The sequence below is a fragment of the Aplysia californica genome, unplaced genomic scaffold, assembly GCF_000002075.1.
Source record: "Aplysia californica isolate F4 #8 unplaced genomic scaffold, AplCal3.0 scaffold00332, whole genome shotgun sequence".
Classification (NCBI taxonomy): Eukaryota; Metazoa; Mollusca; class Gastropoda; order Aplysiida; family Aplysiidae; genus Aplysia; species Aplysia californica.
This window is the reverse complement of record NW_004797602.1, coordinates 730,571-736,366: the sequence shown is the minus strand read 5'-3', so window position 1 is coordinate 736,366 and position 5,796 is coordinate 730,571. Positions and strand designations below refer to the sequence as shown.

Genomic DNA, 5,796 nt, shown 5'->3' with positions numbered 1-5,796 from the left:
GGGGCGCTTATTCGATACCATAGAGTACTTAGTTTTAGTAAGAGTTTTACGGCACTTGCAACACAATATCGTCATGTGAGTGCTGAAGATTAGATGTGGTACAAGAGAGTCACAAACTGGAGAGATAAGGACGAGAGATGTTTGAATGGAAAGAAGGTGCAAACCTCACCAGAGCACCCGCCAACCTCTCATAATTAGTCTATAAGCCTGCTATAGTACTAGAACACATGTTGCCTTTTATGCACTTAGCAACAGTAGCCTACAAGTAACAGAAAGTTGTTCCATCTGCTGGGTCGCCTTTGTCCCTTCAATTGGTGTTGTAACCATAATTCATTTATCTTATTTTGTGGCTACTTCTGCGCAACTAAAACTGAAACTGAAAATAAAAGTCATAAGGCGAATGGGAGATTGGAAAGTCGGGTAAACAACACGCCGACTGTGAGATTTATTTCACATCAATACAAAACAAAGGGGGAGAGATGGGAGAGGGGGGGGGGGGGTCCATACCACAAAGCGTGCTGTACTTTTAATAGTGAGTGGTCGGCGGGTGCTCTCTTGTGATTTCCTCCTTTCTTTCCTGCTAATCATCTATCGTCATTATCGCTCCTCTTTCTTAAGTTTATATTTGTTACTCTCTTGTATCACCTCTAATCTTCGGCATTTACATAAAGTGACCTAATTGGGTTCCAAGTGCTTAAAACGCTTACTAAAACTAAAAATTTGCGTCTTCCCTGTTTAGCATCAAAAGTATAGATGTATAAGAACTAACCACTTTAGATGGCCGCTCCTAAGGAGTAGGCTTTTCTTGTTCTACATTTTTTTGGTTACCCCTCTTCCATGGGGCGACAAAATGCTGCCCTAAATAAATGGTATACGCATAACGCCTCTATCAACACTATTATGCTATTTAATAGGCTGAACCTCCGAGTTTAACGTCCATCTCAGAAAGGGCCAAGCCAAGTGGGAAATTTGTGTAAAGTGTCTTTCATAAGGACACAACGTCACCGAGCTAAGGCTCGAAACCCCGAACCCGCAACCTCACGATTATGAGTCCGGCAACTTAACCACTAGACTACCGACGTCATTAATGCTACTATAGAATTACAAAGTTATATCTACTCAGTACCTAGTTTTGAGAAATTTGAAGTTTAAAAAAATGAGTTTCACAGCATGTCAAGCTTTTTCGAATGCAGTTCTTTGAATATCTTACGATTTTGATAGAGCACATAGAACATAATTTGGTTTCGGAACTCATGGACGTAGTAACTCAAAATGGTCAAAAATATCAGATAGAACTTTGTAATTCTAGGGTAGCAATATGGGACCACACCACAAACACGCCCAAGCTTGTCCTTACATGATCATCCTCATCACCCAGTGCCAGATCTGCGACAGACGTCGGCGATCATGGTTTTCCCTTCATTCCTTTGCTCCGATGCTCTAAAAAAGCTACGTTTCCCTGATCTTTCCCTTTTACCCATTTGTTTGGGTTCCTTAAGTATGTTGTTCTGGGCCTACCCCTGCCTCGCTTGCCCTCAATTTTGCCAGTGAGAGCATTTGTCGTTTCCTGATTGTTTTTAACATTGAGCGTCCCACGTGGGCTTCATCAAGCACTACCTCATTTGATTTCTTTTCCTTTCACGATACTCTTAGCAATCTCCTAAGAAACCACATTTCTGTTGTTTCTATTTTATTTTCACTGTCTTTAGTGGTTGTCCAGCATTCTCAGCCATATAAAATGGTTGACCAAACATAGCCTTCCAGAACTTTCATTTTGGAGTTCATTGAGATGTTCCTATTTTTCAGGATTGGGCTCATTTTATTGAAACTAGCATTAGCCATTGTAGTTCTTTTTATTTCGGTGGAGCATTTGGCATCAGATGTGATCATATATCCTAGATATTTAAATTGTTGGACTTGTTTGATCTTTTCACCTTTGCTAATGAGATTACAACTAGGATTTACAGCTTTTTTTGGATATTACCAGGCATTCTGTTTTCTTCACATTCAACAATAATCCTTTACGTTCACTTTCTGTTACAACAGGATCTAGAAGCAATTGAAGGCCCTTTTTGGAGCCTGCTATTATAACTGTGTCATCTGCATACCTGATGTTATTAATATTTTCTCCATTTACTTTGAGGCCTAGACATTCTTTCATGTTTCTAAGGATTGTTTCACTGTGCATGTTAAAGGGTCTGGTGACATAACACATCCTTGCCTCACTCCTAGCCTAATCTGCTTATATTCACTGAATGCTCCATTAATTCGTACAGCACTGTTTTGGCCCCAGTACAAATTTCTGATAATTCTTAGATCGTTTCCATCTACGTCTAGCTTTTACAGTATTTTAAATAGCTCATCATGTCTAACTTTTCGAACGCCTTTGAATAATCTATGAAGTATAAGTACAAATCTTTCTGTGCTTCAATACATCTTTCCATTAACTTTGTTAAGGTGAATATAGCATTTCTGGTGCCCTTGTCAGGAAGAAAGCCGACTTGCGTTTTGGATATCTCTGGTCTTACACTTTTTCTCAATCTTCCCATTATTACTGGCAGCAATATTTTTGTAAAATGACTCATAAGGCTAATTATTCTATACATATCACACTCAGTGGCACCTGGTGTTTTAGGTAAAGCTATAAAAACTGACTTCATCATATCTTCTGGGATCTCAACGCTGTCATAAATAGCATTTAGGAGCTTTGTGGCTATTTCAGGGCCTAGTTCTTCAAGCGCGACAACCTCTTCAACTGGAATATTATCTGGCCCGGTGGCTTTTCCTTGTTTCATTTTCCTAATGGCAGCTTGTACTTCTACTTTCAGTATTGCTGGTCCATTTATTTCATTCTTTATTACCGGTTTTTCTCCTCTATTATCTTTGAAAAGTTCTTCTATGTATTCTGACCGTCTGTTTAAGACATCTCCGTTGTCCATTAAAATATCCCCTCCCTTTGATCTTATGCATCCTGTATTTGAGCATCCTTTTATCCCACTCACTTCTTTGATTTTGGAATGCATGTATTTGCTGTCTTTGTTTTGGTTCTTCTCTATTTGTTGACACTGATCATTTATCCATGTTTCTTTTGTTTAGTTGCATTTTAATTCTTTCCCTGTTTAAGATGTTGTACTTTTCCACATTTGATTTTGCCTTTCTTCTCTCTTCCATTAGTTTTGATATGCCATAGGTCATCCGTTTTTTATTAGCGTTTGTAGCTTTCGGGGGGATATTTTCTTCCACAGCTGCCATTATCGAGTCTTTCATTTTCCTCCATAATTCTTCCGATTTAGTAATGTTTTCCAAGGTTTGAAATTTATTTCTTACATCTATGGAGAAACGTTCTTTCAGTTCTCGATTTGTCTTTAAAAGACCTAGATCTATGTCAATAAGTATGAAGTCTATTTGATTTCTACTTCTATCGTCAGGACTCTTCCAAGTGTATCGTGTTCTTGGCTGATTTTCATACCAGGTGTTTGATATCAGAAAATTATTTTATCTGCACCATTCTACCAGTTGTTCCCCGCGTCCATTCTCTTTACCCAGTCCCCATGGCCCAACTACACACTCTATACGTGTACTTCCTACTCTGGCATTAAAGTCTCCCTTGACTATCTTTACATCTTGTGATTTTAACTGTTTCATTGCCTTATCGAGGTCTTCTTAAAAAGTCTCAATTTACTCGTTGCCGTGCTCTTTAAATGGTAATAACAGAAAAAACAAGAACGTTGGCTTGGATACCTTCGAACGTTCATCGCCAATCTAAATCATCATGATTATAGAGAAAAGAAGAAAAAGAAAAAGAAGAACAAGAAGAAGAACAAGAACAAGAACAAGAACAAGATCAAGAACAAGAAGAACAAGAAGGAGGAGGAGGAGGAGGAGAGGAGGAGGAGGAGGAGGAGGAGGGGGGAGGAGGAGGAGAAGGAGGAGGAGAAGAAGAAGAAGAAGAAGAAGAAGAAGAAGAAGAAGAAGAAGAAGAAGAAGAAGAAGAAGAAGAAGAAGAAGAAGAAGAAGAAGAAGAAGAAGAAGAAGAAGAAGAAGAAGAAGAAGAAGAAGAAGAAGAAGAAGAAGAAGAAGAAGAAGAAGAAGAAGAGCAATAATAATATAGTGCATTTATATAGCGCTCTATCTCATACGAGTGTAAACTCTGAGGGCTTTGCTTTACCTCAATGACATGATCACCGAACGTAACACTTCATTCACACAAGACACAAAATTTCACAGTAACAAGAAAACCAGTTCAACCACACAAAGAGGAACTTTCACAACCATACATTAATTTATATACTCGTAAGGACAGCAGTAAAAACGAAACAAATCAGCATTCAGCACTGACTAACAAACTACAATTAAGAATTAAACAAATGTGTCTTCATGGGCCATCGCTTAAAAGTATTATATTTGTAATTCTCTGAGGTCCTGGGGGCAAGGAGTTCCAGATTTTAGGGTCAAAAATGAGAAAATTCTTTACTGGCCAACACTGGGGAGTGCCAAACTTATTAGAGAATGACCCAAGGGTAAATTTAAGGGTCTGAAAAGGATAAAAACTTAAGCTTTAGTAAAAGTTTTAGCGCATCTGAAACACATTAAGGCTATCTAGATATCTAAGTGCCGAAGATCAAAAGTGTTACAAGAGAGTAACGCCCCCCCCCCCCCATACCAACCCCCACCCCATACCCTTGATTGTTGAAAAATATGTGTGTGGAGAGGGAGGGGGCGGTCAGAGGGTCGGTCGAGATTCTCTCGAAAACTTCACTACTTTTGTGTACAAACATTGAAGTAGTCTAATCTTACCTTGTAACCCTAATTCTCTACATCTGAATAAAACATTGGAAAGTAGAATTGTGCCTCGTATTTCTTCATATAAAAAAAAAATCAAAACACCAATAAACTAACTAGCGAACAAACGAATAAATATCTAGCCTACAGGCGAAGATGCAGAAATACGAGACAGTACATGTATTCTTTGTCTGGCAGTTACGTAGTAGCCTGCATTTGTCAACCTCTTTTGACACAGATAGTTATTTGGCTCTAATACAATTCTAATAAGCTTAGCAATCCCTTACCTTTCTCGTATCTAACACTTGCAACACAAGTCTTCAAAGAGTCGAATCATAATATAGAATCTCCATTACGATTTAAAGAGTCTCTGTTTAACTTACATAAGGTAATGGTTTTCTTTTCCGAGCTGCTCCTTCTCCTTCTTGTCCTTCTTGCTCTTTGTTCTGTGGCAGTCAGACAGCCAATCCCGTGGTGCACAGAAACTTTGCAGTTCTCTTTAGTTTTAGATCCTCCAACTTTCTGAATAAATTCTACACCACCAGTGCTGCACTCCGGTTCCTACTATAATCCTGAACGCCAACCAATCGTGACGTCTTGTCTTGGCAACGACTAGATAGTGACAGAGACACAGACGGATAGGTGCGTATATGCTGTGTACTAGCTAGGCCTAACTACAGCAGTCTCTGATAATGATACTGAAAATAGAACAAAAGTAAAGAGTTTACAGAGGATCTTATGGGTGATAACAGAGTTTTGTAATACAGTTTCCCAGAATCGGTAAGTTTATTTTCAGATCTGACGTGTTTGCACACACCTTATTCTGTGTAGTTGTGCTAGCATTATTTATACTAGTCCCAAGACCAAAAAAGTCACAAAAGTGATTCATGCAAGCGCAGTTTGTAACAATTCTTAATCTGCACGTGGACTCCTCATCCTCCTCCCTTTTTTTCGTTCCCTAAAGAATTCATATGTATGTGTGTGTGTGTGTGTGCGTGTGTGTGTGTGTGTGTG

The 5,796-nt window shown here is 38.9% G+C and overlaps 1 protein-coding gene across 2 annotated transcripts in view; it reads right to left on the bottom strand.

The window, feature by feature from the left end:
- LOC101858348 (replication protein A 70 kDa DNA-binding subunit) overlaps positions 1-5,497 on the bottom strand; it is a 15,893-nt gene extending 10,396 nt beyond the window's left edge. Inside the window, exon 1 of one of the 2 annotated variants that reach the window (XM_035970880.1) lies at positions 5,166-5,497. The gene's annotated coding sequence lies outside the window, so the exon portion shown is untranslated. The remainder of the gene's footprint in view (positions 1-5,165) is intronic. The other variant, XM_005102627.3, reaches the window with a different exon arrangement.
- Between the last annotated feature and the right edge of the window lie 299 nt (positions 5,498-5,796).